Source organism: Danio aesculapii, chromosome 4 (assembly GCF_903798145.1).
Source record: "Danio aesculapii chromosome 4, fDanAes4.1, whole genome shotgun sequence".
Taxonomy (NCBI): domain Eukaryota; kingdom Metazoa; phylum Chordata; class Actinopteri; order Cypriniformes; family Danionidae; genus Danio; species Danio aesculapii.
In genome coordinates, this window is record NC_079438.1 from 15,381,456 (window position 1) to 15,404,268 (window position 22,813).

A 22,813-nucleotide genomic window follows, 5' to 3' on the forward strand; every position below is an offset into this window, starting at 1 on the left:
ATGAACAATCACTGTAGCTTCTTTAGTATAGATCCTTTTATCGCCCATTTGTCCGTGTCCAAAGTGTTGTCCTACTTCCAGTCCATTATCCAGTTGCCCTCTTCGTTTTCTATCCATGTCCATATCTTTACGTTTGAGTCCTTCCACATTTGCACTCATAACAGAACACAAACTTCCCAGACAGCAAAGTGCTGCTGGGAAGTGGACAAAATTATCAAAAAAAGAAAAACTAAAAAAAACTCAAACTTTTTCTGAAAAAACAAACAAACAACACAAAAATCGAGTGATCCTTTCTCACTCTCTGCCTACCACTTCCTTTGCTGCAAGTGCACTATTGCCCTCTAGCATTCCAGGGTGGTACGGCTGTAAGCGAGAGCAGTTGTCAAGAGTTAGCTATTTAAAAATAGGCGGATTCACGTCGAGGAGGCAAGAGGAGGGTTGAAAACTGGGCTTGGACAGCTTTTTCTTCATTAATATTCCTTATTTCTTCATCAGCCTTCGACTGGTCATCAGCAGTAACATGAACAGTGCACACAGAACATTATTAGCATGTTTTGCAGCAAACAAAGCACCCCATTCAATCATACACATAGCCCAGCTTTTACTCCACAAAATGTCAGCTTGCCCTTTCATGAGCTGCATCCAGTCAACCCTTGCAATGACATTCAAACCGGGGGAGCTCATTACAGTGAATACTGGGTGACAGAAGATGAGAACTCCACCACTGCAGAGTGAAATTATTGACGTCTGTTTTTTTTTGGTGAGGTTGTACCTTCGAACGCTTTATCCAACCTCAAAGTCAGAAAGAGATGGCATCCACACTTGACTTTTTTTTTCGCCCACACAAAGAACTCCTCGGTCGAAAGCTTTTAATTTCTACACTTCTGTGAGAGGATGTCCGCAAGCGTTGGTAATATAGTGGTGAGCATAGCTGGCTTCTAAGTAGATTCCCAGCCAATGTATACCTTTTGGCTGCCGTAACATTACATGGCCAGGCGCCACTCTTGTGAAGATGTGCCATGACATGTGGGTAGATTAGTGCATCTTGAGATGGTTGGGATCCATATGCTGGACATGTTTTTCAGTGCAGAACCAAGACAAAGAGGGCCTTGGTTGAAAGCATTCTTTTTGAGCTCTTCTAGCACGAGACATCTGCAAGCAGTGGTGGTATAGTGGTGAGCATAGCTGCCTTCCAAATAGTTGACCCGGGTTCGATTTCCGGCCATTGCATTTCCTTTGGCTGCTGTATATATCACTTAGTCCGTTGCCACCATTGTGAAAGGCAACAGCTAAAAAGTAAAAGACAAAAAAAAGGGCCTCCCTGTCAAGGAATCGAACTCTGGGCTTCAGCGTGACAGGCAGAGATACTGTCCACTATACTAACGAGGATCTGCAGTGTAAGAGGACCCTTAGGAGGAGTAAGAGCTCCTCTGGCAAGAGACGTCTGCAAGCGTTGGTGGTATAGTGGTGAGCATAGCTGGCTTCCAAGCAAAAGCCATTTGCACGTAGGTGTAGATCACTGTCTAGGCAATAGGAACATAGGTAGGTGGGACAAGTAAAATTGAAGGATGTTCCTGCAAAATGTTATGTCGTCTGTACCGAAAATAGCTGCAAATACATACTTACGTGCCATAGTCCAGCCCCCATCTGAAAAGTGGCTAAATGCATGATGAGTTGGTTGAGGCGATGGACTGCTAATCCATTGTTCTCTGGATCCATGGGTTCGAATCCCATTCTCGTCGTTCATTTAAGAGAGCCTGGTGCTTTCGTGGGAGTTATCTTACTCACACAATCTTCATGCTTCGAAGCATGTCATGGTAAAATTGAAAGTCATCTTACCGAACATAATTGCAGAAACATACATATACAAATAATAAAAAAAATTAATTCCATCCTGGTCATTCGTTTAAGATAGATTAGATTAGATTAGATTAGATTCAACTTTATTGTCATTACACATGTACAAGTACAAGGCAACGAAATGCAGTTTAGGTCTAACCAGCAGTGCAATAGCAGCAAGTGCAGGATACAGGTATAAGTTATAAAGTGCAGTTATAGAAAAACTATGGTGATATTTACAGATGGATGTACTATCAACATTATATACAGGTTGTATTAGCTATAAACAGAGATTTGCATAAATGAATATATGTACATGATGCTATTAATAATCAGGAGTGGCAGATAGATAAACATAATTACAAATTACAAATGTCCATGTGCTGTGGGTATGTACAGTTCAAGTAAATGAATCAGTGCAATGAATATGTGCAAACTTTAAATGTGCAAATGTTAAATAGTGCAGTGATTGTGAGGAGTATAAGTTAGAGGAGTGTGGGGGGTGTATTGGAGGGGCAAAAGAGTCAGTGAGGGGCAGAGTTCAAAAGGAAGACAGCTCTGGGGAAAAAGCTGTCCCTCAGTCTGCTGGTTTTTGTCCGGGGGAGCCTGAAGCGCCTGCCGGAAGGCAGGAGAGAGAACAGTCTGTGAGCAGGGTGAGAGGTGTCCTTAAGAATACTGCGTGCTCGGCGCAGACAGTGTTTCTTCTGGATGTCCTCAATGGCTGGCAGTGTAGTCCCTGTGATGCGTTGGGCAGTTTTCACCACCCGCTGCAGTGCCTTACGCTCAGCAACAGAGCAGCTTCCATACCAGACTGTGACGCAGTTGGTCAGGATGCTTTCTATTGTGCAGCGGTAGAAGTTCACCAGGACGGCTGATGAAAGCTGGTTCTTCTTAAGTTGCCTCAAGAAGAATAGGCGCTGGTGAGCCTTCTTGACCAGGCTGGAGGTGTTGGTGGTCCAGGAAAGGTCCTTAGAGATGTGGGTCCCCAGGAACTTGAAGGATGAGACAGGCTCAACGGCCATCCCATTAATGTGGATGGGATCATGCGAGCCTGTTCGTCCCTTCCTGAAGTCCACAATGAGCTCCTTGGTCTTGTTGGTGTTAAGGAGCAGATTATTGTCGGTGCACCAAGTGGCCAGATGCTGTATCTCCTCCCTGTAGGCAGTCTCATCATTATTGCTGATTAGACCAATCACTGTGGTGTCATCTGCAAATTTGATGATGGTGTTGGATCTGTTCACAGGCCTACAGTCGATGGTAAAAAGGGAGTAGAGGAAGGGGCTCAGCACGCAGCCCTGTGGTACACCAGTGTTGAGTGTGATGGTGGTGGAGCAGATGTGGCCTGATCTAACATTCTGAGGTCTGTTAGTCAGAAAGTCCATAACCCAGTTGCAGAGAGACGTGTCGATATCCAGGTCTCTGAGTTTGATCAGTAACTTAGAGGGTATGACAGTGTTGAATGCTGAGCTGAAGTCAACAAACAGCATTCGTGCATAAGTGTTTTTATTGTCCAGGTGTGTGAGTACAGAGTGCAGTGCTATGGAGACGGCATCTTCTGTGCTCCTGTTGCCACGGTAGGCAAACTGATGTGGGTCCAGTGTGGATGGCAGAGAGTCTTTCAGATGTGCCAGGACCAACCGCTCGAAGCACTTCATGATGATGGGTGTGAGTGCTACAGGGCGGTAGTCATTCAGGCATGTTGGGCTGGAGTGTTTGGGCACTGGCACAATAGAGGTGGTTTTAAAGCATGTTGGCACAGTTGCTAGGTTAAGTGACAGGTTGAAAATGTCTGTGAACACCCCAGTGAGCTGTTCTGCACATGCTTTGAGGACGCGCCCAGGGATACCGTCTGGTCCAGCAGCCTTACGCACATTGATCCGACTCAGTGCGGTGTAGACTTCTGAGGAGGTGAGTGTGATAGTTGAGTGGTCGGTTGAGGTAGTGTTCCTGGTGTAGGGTTCTGTATTGTCTCTTTCAAAGCGGGCATAAAAGTCATTTAGCTCGTTCAGGAAGGAGACATTTGTGGCTGTGGGGGTGGACTGGCTGGGTTTGTAGTTGCTGATGGCCTGGATGCCCTGCCACATGCGCCGAGGATCAGAGTTGGAAAAGTGCTCCTCTAGCTTTAGCTTGTAGCAGTGCTTGGCCTTTTTGATGCCCCTCTTCAGATTAGCCCTGGAAGTGCTGTAGGCCTGTGCATCCCCTGATCTGAATGCAGTGTTGCGTGCCTTCAGCAGGAGGCGCACCTCCTTGTTCATCCATGGCTTTTGATTTGGGTATGTGGTGATCTGTTTCTGGGTTGTAACACTGTCTATGGTGGTGTTGATATATTCCAGAACAGAGGAAGTGTAACTGTCAATGTCTGTGTGAGAGCCACATGTGGCCTGGGAAGCAAACATACTCCAGTCTGTGTGTTCAAACCTGTCCTGGAGTGTGGAGTCCACCCCCGCTGGCCACACTTTGATGGTCTTTACTGATGGCTTCACACGGTTGACGATGGGTGAGTATTTGGGGGTGAGAAACAAACAAAGGTGATCTGATTGACCCAAGTGGGGGAGGGGGGTCACAGCATATGCTTCAGCCATGCTTGTATAAACTTGGTCTAAAGTTTTGTTTCCCCTTGTGTGGCAGAAAATGTTCTGTTGGAATTTGGGGAGCACTGTCTTTAAGTTTGAGTGATTAAAATCCCCCGCAACAATAAAAGCAGCCTCCGGGTGAGCAGTCTGTTGTTTGCTGATGGCTGCATGAAGTTCATTCATAGCAAGCTTGGCATCAGCGTCGGGAGGGATATAAGCAGCAGTTATTATGGTGGAGGTGAACTCCCGTGGCAGATAAAACGGTCTACATTTAACCATTAGAAATTCCAGGTTAACAGAGCAATGTCTCCCAACGACGACAGAGTTTGTGCACCAAGCTTTGTTAATATAAATGCATAATCCTCCGCCTCTGGTCTTACCGGAGTCATCCGCCGTTCTGTCTGCTCGGAATGTTTGATGCTCCGTTAGCGCTATAGCGTTGTCTGGTATCCCGCTGTTTAGCCATGTTTCTGTGAAAATCATGACATTACAGTTCCATAATCTTTTGCTGTGGTTGATGCGCAGTCGAATCTCATCCATTTTGTTCACCAGTGACCGTACATTGGCGAGAAAGATGCTGGGTAAAGAGAGCCGGTGTGGTGTTAGCTTTAGCTTAGCTCTTAGCCCGCCACGCTTCCCCCGTCTTTGTTTACGTTCTCTGCGCCGCCTTCGAGCACTTCCGCCCGGCCGTGTAGGGCTGTGAGGCCCGGGTGTTCTGGCGATCTCAGGGATGAGTCGAAGATTGTTAATAAAACTGTCCGGAGTGCACAGACCAATATCCAAGATGTCCTGTCGGGTGTACGATGTAAAGGCACCGCTGTTCTGTACGAACAGACCCGAAATGAGCAGGAACAATACCGCAAAATTGCAGAAACTGGAGAGACGCTGGGCTTCGCGAACTGAACGCGCCGCCATCTTGCCGTCTTGCCGGTGTTTACGTGGAAGGTAACTTACTTGCACCCTCTTCGTGCTTCGTACACCTACAGCAACCATAAAACCAACCTCACAGTAACCTGTTGTGTTTTAGCAACATCTAAACCAACCACAAGTCCAAACCCCACCTCACGGTAACCCTAAACCTTGCCTACTTGCGATGCACAGCCATGGAGCCCGGGTAGCTCAGTCGGTAGAGCATCAGACTTTTAATCTGAGGGTCCAGGGTTCAAGTCCCTGCTTGGGCGTGTAAGGCTCTTCTTGTGGAGCCACAGTTTTTGCCAGTGAGCTATCGCTTGCTTAAAGTTTCATCTGGATGCACAACACGTGTACTAGGCATGAGGACATGGAGAGCACAGGCAGTCTTGTAGTTGCGGCCGAGTGGTTAAGATGATGCATTAGAAATCTGTTGGGGTCTTCTTGCGCTGGTTTGAGTCCTGCAGACCACGTGCTCGTCCTCTTCCTTTTTAAACTTGCAACAGTCATCAAATGTTTGCAACTCCAGCGTTACTTGGGAAAAGCGTCGTGCTGGTAGGAGGAGAAAAACAACAGCGTGCGCTCACTGAACCGAAAGGGGCAAATCAGAGGGAGGAACACGTCGCACAGGGGCCACGACGGCTGTCTGGTAACTCGCCGTGATCGGATTGTGGTCAGTACTCTGCATTGTAGCCGCAGCAACCCCGCTTCGAATCAGGGTCATGGCAGGATTCCTTACGGTGACATTGGCATCACGCCCCTCTCTTGCCACCTGTTTTGTACAGCCCACTTTTCAGTGCACGCTGCTACTGTGACACGTCACAAGTGCTTAAATCTAAGCTAATCCCCCAGTGATCCCGGATAACTCAGACGGTAGAGCGTCAGACTTTTTATCTGACGTTCCTGGGTTCAAGTCCCTGTTTGGGCGTGTAAGCCAACTTTTGTAGAGCGTGGAGGATTCGGATTTCTACCTTCCTATCCATCTCAGCATGAATCAACGTTTATCCTTTCCTCATCATATTGTTTCTCATTATTTTTATATAATTATTTGATTATCTGAATGAGTAATTAACTTTGAATTGATTTTAACTAATGAATAAGTTAACACATTGCTTAATATAAGAACGTTCAGTGCGTTTGCCTGTCTCTTTATAACTTTTTCAGGAGCCACCAAACTAAGTCAGAGGTCACGGAGGCCTTGAGTGGAGCTGAGGGCTGAGGACCGGAAGCAACTGTCTCCGTTGTTATTTCTAAGAGTTAATACTATCTAAAATGTCTGAAGGGATCTTGCTGTTTTTACGGTTAATTCTTTTAAGGTGATTTTGCTTTTTATTCAAGATAGACTTTGTGTAGTAAGGATATAACTGCCTGAATGTAGATTATACCAGTTTTTAACCAGTTTTGATAAAGACGGCTGAGACTACACTCAGCCTCGGATAAGAAACAGATTATTCTTTAAGTGTGTGTGTTCTATTTGATTGTGGATCCGTTTCATAGGTCTGGAGTCAGCTCTGAACAGTCTAGTGGATGTCTGACGTTTATGCTTGAGATACTGTTCAGAATTGTACGCACGCACCCCACGTGGACATTTTCCTAGTCTATCTGTGTTTTATCCAATCAGGTCAGAACACCTATATGCGTGACGCAGTTAATGACCTTATGTGAGAGTAAAATTGTTATTGATTTGTGATTGTAAGCAGAGCGGCCTAGGAAGTCATGGCGAGTGTTGAAGCTGGCTTCTGCTGATGTAACTGCAAACTATCTTCAGTAACCTTTATTTATTTATATAAATCTCTGACTCCGGCTCTTCTTCGTCTGACAGACTGGTCATTCTTTGGGTTAAACTGCATACCATCCCTACAAGCGACATCTATTGCTGGTGAGCTCTTGCTTGCTCTACATGTCATCGGGCAGCACAACCAATGCGCCAGGCAAGAGCACAATGGAACGGTCAAGCTTCGTAGTCGTGGCCGAGTGGTTAAGGCGATGGACTAGAAATCCATTGGGGTCTCCCTGCGCAGGTTCGAATCCTGCCGACTACGTCCAGGCTGCGCGCAGGATTTAGTTTGCGACTTTCCTTGATTGTTTGCAACCCCAGTGTTTCTGGGGAAAAGGGATGTGCTGGTAGGCAAAAGCAACAAAAATAAAACCGCAGCGTGTGCAAACTGACTACCCTGGGGGCCCTCCATTTTCAAAGACGTATGACAGAGAGCGAAGCTCCAGCGGCTGTCCCGTAGCTCGCCGTGATCGTATAGTGGTTAGTACTCTGCGTTGTGGCCGCAGCAACCCCGGTTCGAATCCGGGTCACGGCATGCTTTTCAAGGTGGCATTGACGTTACACTCTGTGATGCCATCCGTAATCTCCAGCCTCCTTTTAGTGCAGGCTGTGCTAATGGCACGTCCTGAATGTTTACGTTTCCTAAAGTGTGGAAGACTAGGGATTCGATATGAGCAGCGGGTCCTTTGATGCCAGCATGCTGTGTAGGTAAGCATTGATCAAGTCACGCTTCTAAGGCATGGAAGGAATCGTTTCAATGGTTAAGTCTCCATTTATTGCCACAACAACAGAAAGACCTTCTGCAGTTGTCATTGATCTTTTTGTCTCCTATATGACGTTTAGTCCAAACTACTGTGTTTTACTGACGTCTACACCTACAACAACCATAAACCCAACCTCACAGTAACCTGTTGTGTTTTAGCAACATCTACACCAACCACAAGTCCAAACCCCACCTCACGGTAAACTTTTGTGTACCGTAAAGGTCTGCGCCGACCACAACCCTAAACCTTGCCTACTTGCGAGGCACAGCCATGGAGCCCGGGTAGCTCAGTCGGTAGAGCATCAGACTTTTAATCTGAGGGTCCAGGGTTCGAGTCCCTGCTTGGGCGTGTAAGGCTCTTCTTGTGGAGCCACAGTTTTTGCCAGTGAGCTATCGCTTGCTGAAAGTTTCATCTGGATGCACAACACGTGTACTAGGCATGAGGACATGGAAAGCACAGGCAGTCTTGTAGTTGCGGCCGAGTGGTTAAGATGATGCATTAGAAATCAGTTGGGGTCTTCTCGCGCTGGTTCGAGTCCTGCAGACCACGTGCTCGTCCTCTTCCTTTTTAAACTTGCAACAGTCATCAAATGTTTGCAACTCCAGCGTTACTTGGGAAAAGCGTCGTGCTGGTAGGAGGAGAAAAACAACAGCGTGCGCTCACTGAACCGAAAGGGGCAAATCAGAGGGAGGAACATGTCGCACAGGGACCACGACGGCTGTCCGGTAACTCGCCGTGATCGGATTGTGGTCAGTACTCTGCATTGTAGCCGCAGCAACCCCGCTTCGAATCAGGGTCACGGCAGGATTCCTTACGGTGACATTGGCATCACGCCCCCCTCTTGCCACCTGTTTTGTACAGCCCACTTTTCAGTGCACGCTGCTACTGTGACACGTCACAAGTGCTTAAATCTAAGCTAATCCCCCAGTGATCCCGGATAACTCAGACGGTAGAGCGTCAGACTTTTCATCTGACGTTCCTGGGTTCAAGTCCCTGTTTGGGCGTGTAAGCCAACTTTTGTAGAGCGTGGAGGATTCGGATTTCTACCTTCCTATCCATCTCAGCATGAATCAACGTTTATCCTTTCCTCATCATCTTGTTTCTCATTATTATTATATAATTATTTGATTATCTGAATGAGTAATTAACTTTGAATTGATTTTAACTAATGAGTAAGTTAACACATTGCTTAATATAAGAACGTTCAGTGCGTTTGCCTGTCTCTTTATAACTTTTTCAGGAGCCACCAAACTAAGTCAGAGGTCACGGAGGCCTTGAGTGGAGGGCTGAGGACCGGAAGCAGCTGTCTCCGTTGTTATTTCTAAGAGTTAATACTATCTAAAATGTCTTAAGGGATCTTGCTGTTTTTACGGTTAATTCTTTTAAGGTGATTCTACTTTTTATTCAAGATAGACTTTGTGTAGTAAGGATATAACTGCCTGAATGTAGATTATACCAGTTTTTAACCAGTTTTGATAAAGACGGCTGAGACTACACTCAGCCTCGGATAAGAAACAGATTATTCTTTAAGTGTGTGTGTTCTATTTGATTGTGGATCCGTTTCATAGGTCTGGAGTCAGCTCTGAACAGTCTAGTGGATGTCTGACGTTTATGCTTGAGATACTGTTCAGAATTGTACGCACGCACCCCACGTGGACATTTTCCTAGTCTATCTGTGTTTTATCCAATCAGGTCAGAACACCTATATGCGTGACGCAGTTTATGACCTTATGTGAGAGTAAAATTGTTATTGATTTGTGATTGTAAGCAGAGCGGCCTAGGAAGTCATGGCGAGTGTTGAAGCTGGCTTCTGCTGATGTAACTGCAAACTATCTTCAGTAACCTTTATTTATTTATATAAATCTCTGACTCCGGCTCTTCTTCGTCTGACAGACTGGTCATTCTTTGGGTTAAACTGCATACCATCCCTACAAGCGACATCTATTGCTGGTGAGCTCTTGCTTGCTCTACATTTCATCGGGCAGCACAACCAATGCGCCAGGCAAGAGCACAATGGAACGGTCAAGCTTCGTAGTCGTGGCCGAGTGGTTAAGGCGATGGACTAGAAATCCATTGGGGTCTCCCTGCGCAGGTTCGAATCCTGCCGACTACGTCCAGGCTGCGCGCAGGATTTAGTTTGCGACTTTCCTTGATTGTTTGCAACCCCAGTGTTTCTGGGGAAAAGTAATGTGCTGGTAGGCAAAAGCAACAAAAATAAAACCGCAGCGCGCGCAAACTGACTGCCCTGGGGGCCCTTCATTTTCAAATACGTATGACAGAGAGCGAGGCTCCAGCGGCTGTCCCGTAGCTCGCCGTGATCGTATAGTGGTTAGTACTCTGCGTTGTGGCCGCAGCAACCCCGGTTCGAATCCGGGTCACGGCATGCTTTTCAAGGTGGCATTGACGTTGCACTCTGTGATGCCATCCGTAATCTCCAGCCTCCTTTTAGTGCAGGCTGTGCTAATGGCACGTCCTGAATGTTTACGTTTCCTAAAGTGTGGAAGACTAGGGATTCGATATGAGCAGCGGGTCCTTTGATGCCAGCATGCTGTGTAGGTAAGCATTGATCAAGTCACGCTTCTAAGGCATGGAAGGAATCGTTTCAATGGTTAAGTCTCCATTTATTGCCACAACAACAGAAAGACCTTCTGCAGTTGTCATTGATCTTTTTGTCTCCTATATGACATTGAGTCCAAACTACTGTGTTTTACTGACGTCTACACCTACAACAACCATAAACCCAACCTCACAGTAACCTGTTGTGTTTTAGCAACATCTACACCAACCACAAGTCCAAACCCCACCTCACGGTAAACTTTTGTGTACCGTAAAGGTCTGCGCCGACCACAACCCTAAACCTTGCCTACTTGCGAGGCACAGCCATGGAGCCCGGGTAGCTCAGTCGGTAGAGCATCAGACTTTTAATCTGAGGGTCCAGGGTTCAAGTCCCTGCTTGGGCGTGTAAGGCTTTTCTTGTGGAGCCACAGTTTTTGCCAGTGAGCTATCGCTTGCTGAAAGTTTCATCTGGATGCACAACACGTGTACTAGGCATGAGGACATGGAGAGCACAGGCAGTCTTGTAGTTGCGGCCGAGTGGTTGAGATGATGCATTAGAAATCCGTTGGGGTCTTCTCGCGCTGGTTCGAGTCCTGCAGACCACGTGCTCGTCCTCTTCCTTTTTAAACTTGCAACAGTCATCAAATGTTTGCAATTCCAGCGTTACTTGGGAAAAGCGTCATTCTGGTAGGAGGAGAAAAACAACAGCGTGCGCTCACTGAACCGAAAGGGGCAAATCAGAGGGAGGAACAAGTCACACAGGGACCACGACGGCTGTCCGGTAACTCGCCGTGATCGGATTGTGGTCAGTACTCTGCATTGTAGCCGCAGCAACGCCGCTTCGAATCAGGGTCACGGCAGGATTCCTTACGGTGACATTGGCATCACGCCCCCCTCTTGCCACCTGTTTTGTACAGCCCACTTTTCAGTGCACGCTGCTACTGTACTCCTTTCCTCATCATCTTGTTTCTCATTATTTTTATATAATTATTTGATTATCTGAATGAGTAATTAACTTTGAATTGATTTTAACTAATGAATAAGTTAACACATTGCTTAATATAAGAACGTTCAGTGCGTTTGCCTGTCTCTTTATAACTTTTTCAGGAGCCACCAAACTAAGTCAGAGGTCACGGAGGCCTTGAGTGGAGCTGAGGGCTGAGGACCGGAAGCAGCTGTCTCCGTTGTTATTTCTAAGAGTTAATACTATCTAAAATGTCTTAAGGGATCTTGCTGTTTTTACGGTTAATTCTTTTAAGGTGATTCTACTTTTTATTCAAGATAGACTTTGTGTAGTAAGGATATAACTGCCTGAATGTAGATTATACCAGTTTTTAACCAGTTTTGATAAAGACGGCTGAGACTACACTCAGCCTCGGATAAGAAACAGATTATTCTTTAAGTGTGTGTGTTCTATTTGATTGTGGATCCGTTTCATAGGTCTGGAGTCAGCTCTGAACAGTCTAGTGGATGTCTGACGTTTATGCTTGAGATACTGTTCAGAATTGTACGCACGCACCCCACGTGGACATTTTCCTAGTCTATCTGTGTTTTATCCAATCAGGTTAGAACACCTATATGCGTGACGCAGTTAATGACCTTATGTGAGAGTAAAATTGTTATTGATTTGTGATTGTAAGCAGAGCGGCCTAGGAAGTCATGGCGAGTGTTGAAGCTGGCTTCTGCTGATGTAACTGCAAACTATCTTCAGTAACCTTTATTTATTTATATAAATCTCTGACTCCGGCTCTTCTTCGTCTGACAGACTGGTCATTCTTTGGGTTAAACTGCATACCATCCCTACAAGCGACATCTATTGCTGGTGAGCTCTTGCTTGCTCTACATGTCATCGGGCAGCACGACCAATGCGCCAGGCAAGAGCACAATGGAATGGTCAAGCTTCGTAGTCGTGGCCGAGTGGTTAAGGCGATGGACTAGAAATCCATTGGGGTCTCCCCGCGCAGGTTCGAATCCTGCCGACTACGTCCAGGCTGCGCGCAGGATTTAGTTTGCGACTTTCCTTGATTGTTTGCAACCCCAGTGTTTCTGGGGAAAAGGGATGTGCTGGTAGGGAAAAGCGACAAAAATAAAACCGCAGCGCGCGCAAACTGACTGCCCTGGGGGCCCTCCATTTTCAAAGACGTATGACAGAGAGCGAGGCTCCAGCGGCTGTCCCGTAGCTCGCCGTGATCGCATAGTGGTTAGTACTCTGCGTTGTGGCCGCAGTTTTGTTTTGTCTGATTTTGTCTACTTTTGTCTAGTTTTGTTTTGTCTGTTTTTGTCAACTTTTGTTTGATTTAGTCTACTTTTGTTTTGTCTGATTTTGTCTATTTTTGTCTAGTTTTTAGTTTTGTCTGATTTTGTCTACTTTTGTCTGATTTTTGTCTTTTTGTCTGATTTTGTCTATTTTTGTTTAGTTTTGTCTCATTTTGTTTAGTTTTGTCTGATTTTGTCTATTTTTGTTGAGTTTTGTCTAGTTTTGTTTTGTCTAGTTGTGTTTGTCTGATTTTGTCTACTTTTGTCTAGTTTTGTTTTGTCTGATTTTGTCTATTTTTGTTGAGTTTTGTCTAGTTTTGTTTTGTCTAGTTGTGTTTGTCTGATTTTGTCTACTTTTGTCTAGTTTTGTTTTGTCAGATTTTGTCTACTTTTGTCTAGTTTTGTTTTTTCAGATTTTGTCTATTTTTGTCTGGTTATGTTTTGTCTTATTTTATCTACCTTTGTCTAGTTTTGTTTAGTTTTTTCTCGTTTTGTTTAGTTTTGTCTGATTTTGTCTAGTTTTGTTTTGTCTGATTTTGTCTATTTGTGTTTAGTTTTGTCTCTTTTTTGTTTAGTTTTGTCTGATTTTGTCTATTTTTGTTTAGTTTTGTCTAGTTTTGTTTTGTCTAGGTTTGTTTAGTTTTGTCTAGATTTGTTTAGTTTTGTCAAGTTTTATCCGATTTTGTCTACTTTTGTCTAGTTTTGTTTAGTTTTGTCTAATTTAGTTTTGTCTATTTTTGTCTAGTTTTGTTTTGTCAGATTTTGTCTACTTGTTTTGTCTGATTTTGTCTAGTTGCGTTTTGTCTGATTTTGTCTACTTTTGTTTTGTCAGATTTTGTCTATTTTTGTCCAGTTTTGTTTTGTCAGATTTTGTCTAGTTTTGTTTAGTTTTGTTTTGTCAGATTTTGTCTACTTTTGTCTAGTTTTGTTTTGTCTGATTTTGTCTATTTTTGTCTAGTTTTGTTTTGTCTGATTTTATCTACCCTTGTCTAGTTTTGTTTAGTTTTGTCTCGTTTTGTTTAGTTTTGTCTGATTTTGTCTAGTTTTGTTTAGTTTTGTCTAATTTTGTTTAGTTTTGTCTCATTTTGTCTATTTTTGTTTAGTTTTGTCTAGATTTGTTTAGTGTTGTCTAGTTTTGTCCGATTTTGTCTAGTTTTGTTTAGTTTTGTCTAGATTTGTTTAGTTTTGTCCGATTTTGTCTAGTTTTGTCTAAATTCTTTTTGTCTGATTTTGTCTACTTTTGTCTAGTTCTGTCTGATTTTGTCTACTTTTGTCTATTTTTGTTTTGTCTAGTTTTGTTTTGTCTGATTTTGTCTACTTCTGTCTAGTTTTGTTTTGTCTGATTTTGTCTACTTTGTCTAGTTTTTTATTTTTGTCTCATTTTGTTTAGTTTGTCTGATTTTGTCTATTTTTGTTTAGTTTTGTCTAGATTTGTTTAGTTTTGTCCGATTTTGTCTACTTTGTCTGTTTTGTTTTAGTTTGTCTAGATTTGTTAGTTTTGTCCTGATTTTGTCTACTTTTTTCTGACTTGTCTACTTTTGTCTAGTTTTTTGTTTTTGTCTGATTTTGTCTACTTTTATCTACTTTTGTTTTGTCTGGTTTTGTCTACTTTTGTCTGATTTTTTGTCTAGTTTTTTTGTCTAATTTTGTTATAGTTTTGTCTCATTTTGTTTAGTTTTGTCTATTTTTGTTTAGTTTTGTCTCCTTTTGTTTAGTTTTGTCTTGTTTTGTTTTGTCTAGGTTGTGTTTAGTTTTGTCTAAATTTGTTTAGTTTTGTCTAGTTTTGTCCGATTATGTCTACTTTTGTCTAGTTTTGTTTTGTCTAGTTTTGTTTGTCTAATTTTGTCTAGATTTGTCATATTTTGTCTACTTGTGTTTTGTCTGATTTTGTCTACTTTTGTCTAGTTTAGTTTTATCTGATTTTGTCTACTTTTGTGTAGTTTTGTCTAATTTCATTTTGTCTGTTTTTATCTACTTTTGTCTAGTTTTGTCTGATTTTGTCTACTTTTGTCTAGTTTTGTTTTGTCTAGTTTTGTTTGTCTGATTTTGTCTACTTTTGTCTAGTTTTGTTTTGTCTGATTTTGTCTAGTTTTGTTTAATTTTGTCTCATTTTGTTTAGTTTTGTCTGATTTTGTCTATTTTGTTTAGTTTGTCTAGTTTTGTTTTGTCTCGGTTTGTTTAGTTGTCTAGATTTGTTTAGTTATGTCTAGTTTTGTCCAATTTTGTCTACTTTTGTCTGATTTTGTCTAGTTTTTTTGTCTAGTTTTGTTTGTCTGATTTTGTCTACTTTTGTCTAGTTTTGTTTTGTCAGATTTTGTCTACATTTGTCTAGTTTTGTTTTGTCTGATTTTGTCTACTTTTGTCTAGTTTTGTTTTGTCAGATTTTGTCTACTTTTGTTTTGGCTGATTTGTCTACTTTTGTCTACTTTTGATTTGTCTGATTTTGTCTATTTTTGTTTAGTTTTGTTTTGTCTAGGTTTGTTTAGTTTTGTCTGATTTTGTCTACTTTTTTCTGACTTGTCTACTTTTGTCTAGTTTTTTGTTTTGTCTGATTTTGTCTACTTTTATCTACTTTTGTTTTGTCTGGTTTTGTCTACTTTTGTCTGATTTTTTTGTCTAGTTTTTGTCTAATTTTGTTTAGTTTGTCTCATTTTGTTTAGTTTTGTCTATTTTTGTTTAGTTTTGTCTCCTTTTGTTTAGTTTTGTCTTGTTTTGTTTTGTCTAGGTTTGTTTAGTTTTGTCTAAATTTGTTTAGTTTTGTCTAGTTTTGTCCGATTATGTCTACTTTTGTCTAGTTTTGTTTTGTCTAGTTTTGTTTGTCTAATTTTGTCTAGATTTGTCATATTTTGTCTACTTGTGTTTTGTCTGATTTTGTCTACTTTTGTCTAGTTTAGTTTTATCTGATTTTGTCTACTTTTGTGTAGTTTTGTCTAATTTCATTTTGTCTGTTTTTATCTACTTTTGTCTAGTTTTGTCTGATTTTGTCTACTTTTGTCTAGTTTTGTTTTGTCTAGTTTTGTTTGTCTGATTTTGTCTACTTTTGTCTAGTTTTGTTTTGTCTGATTTTGTCTAGTTTTGTTTAATTTGTCTCATTTTGTTTAGTTTTGTCTGATTTTGTCTATTTTTGTTTAGTTTTGTCTAGTTTTGTTTTGTCTCGGTTTGTTTAGTTGTCTAGATTTGTTTAGTTATGTCTAGTTTTGTCCAATTTTGTCTACTTTTGTCTGATTTTGTCTAGTTTTTTTGTCTAGTTTTGTTTGTCTGATTTTGTCTACTTTTGTCTAGTTTTGTTTTGTCAGATTTTGTCTACATTTGTCTAGTTTTGTTTTGTCTGATTTTGTCTACTTTTGTCTAGTTTTGTTTTGTCAGATTTTGTCTACTTTTGTTTTGGCTGATTTTGTCTACTTTTGTCTACTTTTGATTTGTCTGATTTTGTCTATTTTTGTTTAGTTTTGTTTTGTCTAGGTTTGTTTAGTTTTGTCTGATTTTGTCTACTTTTGTCTAGTTTTGTTTAGTTTTGTCTGATTTTGTCTATTTTTGTTTAGTTTTGTTTTGTCTACTTTTGTCTAGTTTTTTCTGGTTTTGTCTAGTTTTGTCTAATTTCGTTTTGTCTGATTTTGTCTACTTTTGTCTAGTTTTGTTTAGTTTTGTCCGATTTTGTCTAGTTTTGTCTAAATTCTTTTTGTCTGATTTTGTCTACTTTTGTCTAGTTCTGTCTGATTTTGTCTACTTTTTGTCTATTTTTGTTTTGTCTAGTTTTGTTTGTCTGATTTTGTCTACTTCTGTCTAGTTTTGTTTTGTCTGATTTTGTCTACTTTTGTCTAGTTTTGTTTATTTTTGTCTCATTTTGTTTAGTTTTGTCTGATTTTGTCTATTTTTGTTTAGTTTTGTCTAGTTTTGTCTGATTTTGTCTACTTTTGTCTGGTTTTGTTTAGTTTTGTCTAGATTTGTTTAGTTTTGTCCGATTTTGTCTAGTTTTGTCTAATTTCTTTTTGTCTTATTTTTGTCTTTTGTCTAGTTTTTTGTTTTGTCTGATTTTGTCTGCTTTTGTCTGATTTTGTCTAGTTTTTTGTCTGATTTTGTCTAGTTTTGTCTAATTTCTTTTTGTCTGATTTTGTCTACTTTTGTCTAGTTTTGTCTGATTTTGTCTACTTTTGTCAATTTTTTTGTCTAGTTTCGTTTGTTTGATTTTTCTACTTTTGTCTAGTTTTGTTTTGTCAGATTTTGTCTACTTTTGTTTTGTCTGATTTTGTCTAGATGTGTTTTGTCTGATGTTGTCTACTTTTGTTTTGTCAGATTTTGTCTATTTTTGTCTAGTTTTGTTTTGTCAGACTTTGTGTAGTTTTGTTTTGTCTGATTTTGTCTACTTTTGTCTAGTTTTGTCTAGTTTTGTTTTGTCTAGGTTTGTTTAGTTTTGTCTAGATTTGTTTAGTTTTGTCTAGTTTTATCCGATTTTGTCTACTTTTGTTTAGTTTTGTCTAATTTCGTTTTGTCTGATTTTGTCTATTTTTGTCTAGCTTTGTTTTGTCTACTTTTGTCTAGTTTTGTTGTGTCTGTTTTTGTCAACTTTTGTTTGATTTAGTCTAATCTTTTGTCTAATTTTGTCTACTTTTTTCAGATTTTGTCTACTTTTGTCTAGTTTTTTGTTTTGTCAGATTTTTTCTACTTTTATCTACTTTTGTTTTGTCTGATTTTGTCTACTTTTGTCTGATTTTGTCTAGTTTTTTGTCTGATTTTGTCTATTTTTGTTTAGTTTTTCTCATTTTGTTTAGTTTTGTCTATTTTTGTTTAGTTTTGTCTCCTTTTGTTTAGTTTTGTCTAGTTTTGTTTTGTCTAGTTTTGTCTGATTTTGTCTATTTTTGTCTAATTTTGTTTTGTCAGATTTTATCTACTTTTTTCTTGTTTTGTTTTGTCTGATTTTGTCTTTTTGGTCTAATTATGTTTTGTCTGATTTTGTCTACTTTTGTTTTGTCTGATTTTGTCTACGTTTGTTTTGTTTTGTCTGATTTTGTCTCCTTTGTTTTGTCTGATTTTGTCTACTTTTGTCTAGTTTTGTTTTGTCCGATTTGGTCTACTTTTGTCGTATTTTGTCTAGCTTTTTTGTCTTTTTTTGTCTACTTTTGTTTTTTCTGATTTTGTCTACTTTTGTTTTGTCTGATTTTGTCTACGTTTGTTTTGTTTTGTCTGATTTTGTCTATGTTTGTTTTGTCTGATTTTGTCTACTTTTGTCTAGTTTTGTTTTGTCCGATTTGTTCTACTTTTGTCTGATTTTGTCTACTTTTGTTTTGTCTGATTTTGTCTACTTTTGTCTAGCTTTTTTGTCTGATTTTGTCAAGTTTTGTCTAGTTTTGTGTAGTTTTATTTTGTCCAATTTTGTATAGTTTTGCCTAGTTTAGTTTTGCCTGATTTTGTCAGGTTTTGTCTAGTTTTGTTTTATCTGATTTTGTCTACTCTGTATAAAATTATATCCTTTATTTGTTATTACAACATATTTTTTTTGTCAAGTCAACTAGCTTCACTAATGTTGTTGAGATAACAAAGGGTTGTTAGTTTAGGTTGATTAAAATAATAGCATGGTGATAACATACTGATTTAAAGGGCACCTATGGTGAAAAATCTACTTTTCAAGCTGTTTGCACAGACATGTGTGTAGATATAGTGTATAGACCGTCATATTGAGGTAATATAAACACACCCAGTCCTTTTTTTTTTCAAATTTAACATTATAAAAATGGTGGACCAATTGGAGCAGTTTTCAGATCGACTGCAACTTGACGTAGGAGTGCGGTCCCCCCGACCACTGACTTGATTGACAGCTGTGCGTATTAACATGTCCCGGTAGTCACGTGTATAATCATATCAACAAGACCAGACGTGCAAGCAACCGGGAATAAAAGGTCTGTTCAGTTCGCTAGGATCATCAATGATCATCAAATGTGATCAAGAGTGAGTTTTACAAGTTTAAAATGTTTTTAAAATATTGCATGTGTGTAATGAATTACAGCAATTTAGCTTAGCTTTACTTTATCAGCACAGCTGTGTGTCAGAACAATTATAAAAGAAGACGCTTCAATCCCAGTTTGTGGGCTTTAAATCAGGTTTATTTTGTACATTACCATAACATTTTACATTTACATTTAGTCATTTAGCAGACGCTTTTATCCAAAGCGACTTACAAATGAGGAAAAGGAAGCAATTTACACAACTATAAGAGCAGCAGTAAACAAGTGCTATAGACAAGTATCAGGTGTGTAAAGTCTAAGAAGCTAAGCATTAGTAAATTTATTTTATTTTATTTTTATTTATTTTTTTGAGAGAGAGAGAGTACAGTTAGTGGTATAGCCAGAGAGGCAGTTAAGATTAGGAAGGAAATTGGAGACTAAACAGTTGAGTTTTTAGTCGTTTCTTGAAGACAGCAAGTGACTCTGCTGTTCTGATGTAGTTAGGGAGTTCATTCCACCAACTGGGCAGATTGAATGTGAGAGTTCGGGAAAGTGATTTCTTCCCTTTTAGGGATGGAACAACGAGGCGATGTTCATTCACAGAACGCAAGTTTCTGGAGGGCACATAAATCTGCAGAAGTGAGAGCAGATACGAAGGAGCAAAGCCAGAGGTCGCTTAGTAAGCAAACATCAGAGCTTTGAATTTGATGCGAGCAGCAACTGGCAGCCAGTGCAAACGGGTGAGTAGCGGAGTGACATGTGTTCTTTTGGGTTCATCAAAGACCACTCGTGCTGCTGCGTTCTGAAGCAGCTGAAGAGGTTTGATAGAATTAGCTGGAAGCCCGGCTAGTAGAGAGTTGCAATAGTCCAGTTTGGAGAGAACAAGAGCTTGAACAATGAGTTGAGCTGTATATTCAGATAGGAAGAGTCGGACCTTTCTGATGTTATAGAGTGTGAATCTGCAAGATCGAGCAGTTCTAGAAATGTGGTCAGAGAAGTTTAGTTGGTCATAAATCGTTACTCCAAGGCTTTTTACCATTTTGGATGCAGTAATGGTTGCCCCATCCATCTGGATTGAAAAGTTATGGTGTAGAGTCGGGTTGGCAGAAACTTCAAGCATTTCCGTTTTCGCGAGGTTAAACTGAAGATGATGATCTTTCATCAAGTGTGAAATGTCTGACAGGCAGGCTGAAATGCGAGCTGGAACCGAGGGATCATCAGGGTGAGGTATAGCTGAGTATCATCATAATAATAAAAATAATAATATTTTAAATATTTCTTATCAAAAGATTTTAAATATTGAGTAAAAACAAGCAAGCTTTACTTATATGCATACACTTTTTTCCAAAATAACCTTTAAAAAAAAAATAAAAATAAAACAATTCGAACAAATGTTTTAAAAACTATAATAAACGTCGATGGTCGATGTCCATGGAGCACGTTTACACACTTTTCAGGATTTTTAGTTTTTCGCCAAATTCTCTCAACAGCCCGAAGTTTTGAGCGATGCTCACAGAGAACATCAGAGAGCCAGGGTGCAAGAGGACTGGCACGGGCTGGCCTGGATGTAAGAGGACATAGTCTGTCTAGACATTATGCTAGCGTGGAGCAGAGTGTATCAGTGGCGCTGTTCGTATCAAGTGCAGAGAGTTTGCAAGATGGAGGAAGAAAGTTTGAAAGAATGGTGGATAGTCTATTGGGTGACAGAGAGCGTAGGTTTCTGCGAAAGGCAACCAGAGTTTAGAGGGCACTCTAGAGGGCACATATGTGTACGTGTATGTTTTTGCAACTATTTTCGTTAAGATGACACTCAATTTTGCCATAACATGCTTCGAAGCACGAAGAGGGTGCAAGTAAGTTACCTTCCACGTAAACACCGGGCTCTCTTAAAAGAATGACCAGGCTGGAATTCGACTCACACATGCAAAGCACAACAGATTAGCAGTCCATCGCCTTAACCACTCAGCCACCTCGCCGCGCACATAGGTGCTCTCCTAATGGAGGCTGGACTATGGCATATACGTATGTTTTTGCAGCTATTTTCGCTAAGTATTACATACAATTTTGCCATAAACATCCTTTAAGACGCTGAGAGGTGCAAGTAAGAAACCTTAGACAGAAGCAGTTGCCTCTCTCAAAACAGTGAAACTGTGAGGATGGGATTTAAACCAGAACTTGCAGAGTACAACATACTAACCTAAGCACTCGGCCACCTCATCACGTGTAAGCACAGCGTTGTGCTAGAGAAAGGATTAACTTTTGGGACTCGAATGGATGTTCTTACAGAAAAGATGAAGATAAAGGTTGTCATAAGGAGCTTTATCAGTAGCTCTGATCAGTGCCCCAGAGTTAAGGCTGATTTATACCTCGGCGTCAAGCTCACGCGTATGCTACGGCGCAGCCTACATGTAGTTGCATAGCACCTCGCTGTGGCCGTCGGCGACATTGACGCGCACCTCTCAAAAAATGTAACGCGTACGCGTAGCTCTGAGATTGGTCGACTTGGTAGCGCTGACGAGTGTGGGCGGAGGTGAGAGCCTCACGAGCGTGAAGTGTGGAGTCCCATGAAAAAAAAAAGTGTGGAGTCCCATGAAGGAGCTCCGCATGGAGACTGTTGTTTTGTGTTTACCTTTTAATTAAAGTTGTTGCACGTCCACTGGTTCCTGCCTCAAAATGAGCGAATTTGAGCCACATGCACATTAAGGAAGCGTTCAGAAAAAAACAAAACACCAGTGAAGAAACTCAACACAGAGAAACATAAACACCTACTGCCAGCTAGCTTTTCGGAAGTGTATTGCAGAGCAACAGAAACAGTGCGCAGAAGTATAAGTGCACGGCTACGCGCAAGGCTTGCGCCGTGGATCACGCTGATCACTTGACACAGAAGTATAAACCAGGCTTTATTGTTCAACATTAACTGCAACATGTTTCTTCTGGTTTTGTTGGAGAGAAACTAGACAGAATGCCTGAGTCTAAAAACGGCAGCATAGCTGACCTTGGATTTCTGTCAAAATATGGTTTCAGTGCCCTTGCATTCTTCATTACCTTACCCCAGTCCCTGTACAGCCCAATAAATACATCCCAATCTCAACCCTTTTCTCTGCCGTTCAGCGTTGTGACTCCGCTCCCTTTACCAGATTACCCATAATTCTCTTCTCCCAGATTCACATAAGTAGTGTATACTTTTCTTTAAGTAAAAATGAAACAATGTATAAGTAATTATTTTTGGACAAATCAATAACCTGTTCTGCGGGCACAGCATGCACTCATTGGTGCCAGAAGGCTGATTTCTGGCAGTTTAAAGTTTGATGCCACCTTGTCGTTGCATGTCCAGATTGGTACACAGAAGAGTTCGTAGCTGTTATAGCTATACTTTCGCAGAGGCAATATCGTAGCCTATGAGGTCTATCCGAGGCGTGATCATTGCTGGTTGAAAACTTTACCCAGTACCTTGCTGAGATGACTTGAAATACAGTCAGCTCTGGCAATTTTTGTCAGCCTCTTAGTAGGCTTAATGTTCTGTTGAAAAGGATGGCTGTGCTTCTGTTTCTTTAACATGTTGCAACTTTCGTGTAGCTCCTAAACATGCAGCAGGCTGGATTAACCTGTACCATAACATTCTTCAGAATGCAAGCAGAGTGCGTGTAAGAAACCTTCCATGGAAGCACCAGGCTCTCTAAAACACTAAAGCAATTAAACGACGAGAATGGGATTTGAACTTACACAGGCGGAGCACAATGGATTAGCGGTCCATCCCTGCCGGAGGCTGGATTAACTTTTACCATAACATCCTTCAAATCGCTAAGGGGGTGCGAGTAAAACACCTTCCACGGAAGCACCGGGCTCTCTCAAAAACCAGAGCATTTGAGCGACGAGGATGGGATTCGAACCCACGCATGCAGAGCACAATGGATTAGCAGTCCATCGCCTTAACCACTCGGCCACCTCGTCACATATGTTTCCACTTTACTGATGGAAGCTGGACTGTGGCACATATGTGTACGTGTATGTTTTTGCAACTATTTTCGGTAAGATCACACTCAATTTTGCCATAACATTCTTCAAAGCACGAAGATTACCTTCCACATAAACACCGGGCTCTCTTAAACGAACGACCAGGCTGGAATTCGACTCACACATGCCAAGCACAACGGATTAGCAATCCATCGCCTTAACCACTCAGCCACCTCGCTGCGCACA

General features: G+C 41.1%; 10 non-coding genes across 10 annotated transcripts; 9 read left to right on the forward strand and 1 right to left on the reverse strand.

Moving 5' to 3' along the window:
* The first annotated feature begins 5,520 nt into the window (after window positions 1–5,520).
* On the forward strand, window positions 5,521–5,593 carry trnak-uuu (transfer RNA lysine (anticodon UUU)). The gene has a single exon. It is a non-coding gene; the product is annotated as a tRNA-Lys (tRNA).
* A 1,688-nt stretch (window positions 5,594–7,281) lies between these two features.
* trnas-aga (transfer RNA serine (anticodon AGA)) lies at window positions 7,282–7,363 on the forward strand. The gene has a single exon. It is a non-coding gene; the product is annotated as a tRNA-Ser (tRNA).
* Window positions 7,364–7,561: 198 nt separating this feature from the next.
* Window positions 7,562–7,633, forward strand: trnah-gug (transfer RNA histidin (anticodon GUG)). Its single transcript has one exon. It is a non-coding gene; the product is annotated as a tRNA-His (tRNA).
* Window positions 7,634–8,137: 504 nt separating this feature from the next.
* trnak-uuu (transfer RNA lysine (anticodon UUU)) lies at window positions 8,138–8,210 on the forward strand. Its single transcript has one exon. It is a non-coding gene; the product is annotated as a tRNA-Lys (tRNA).
* A 1,683-nt stretch (window positions 8,211–9,893) lies between these two features.
* trnas-aga (transfer RNA serine (anticodon AGA)) lies at window positions 9,894–9,975 on the forward strand. The gene has a single exon. It is a non-coding gene; the product is annotated as a tRNA-Ser (tRNA).
* Window positions 9,976–10,173: 198 nt separating this feature from the next.
* trnah-gug (transfer RNA histidin (anticodon GUG)) lies at window positions 10,174–10,245 on the forward strand. The gene has a single exon. It is a non-coding gene; the product is annotated as a tRNA-His (tRNA).
* A 504-nt stretch (window positions 10,246–10,749) lies between these two features.
* On the forward strand, window positions 10,750–10,822 carry trnak-uuu (transfer RNA lysine (anticodon UUU)). The gene has a single exon. It is a non-coding gene; the product is annotated as a tRNA-Lys (tRNA).
* Window positions 10,823–12,321: 1,499 nt separating this feature from the next.
* trnas-aga (transfer RNA serine (anticodon AGA)) lies at window positions 12,322–12,403 on the forward strand. The gene has a single exon. It is a non-coding gene; the product is annotated as a tRNA-Ser (tRNA).
* Window positions 12,404–21,982: 9,579 nt separating this feature from the next.
* LOC130224239 (U4 spliceosomal RNA) lies at window positions 21,983–22,123 on the forward strand. The gene has a single exon (XR_008837306.1). It is a non-coding gene; the product is annotated as a U4 spliceosomal RNA (small nuclear RNA).
* A 359-nt stretch (window positions 22,124–22,482) lies between these two features.
* On the reverse strand, window positions 22,483–22,564 carry trnas-gcu (transfer RNA serine (anticodon GCU)). Its single transcript has one exon. It is a non-coding gene; the product is annotated as a tRNA-Ser (tRNA).
* Window positions 22,565–22,813: the final 249 nt, after the last annotated feature.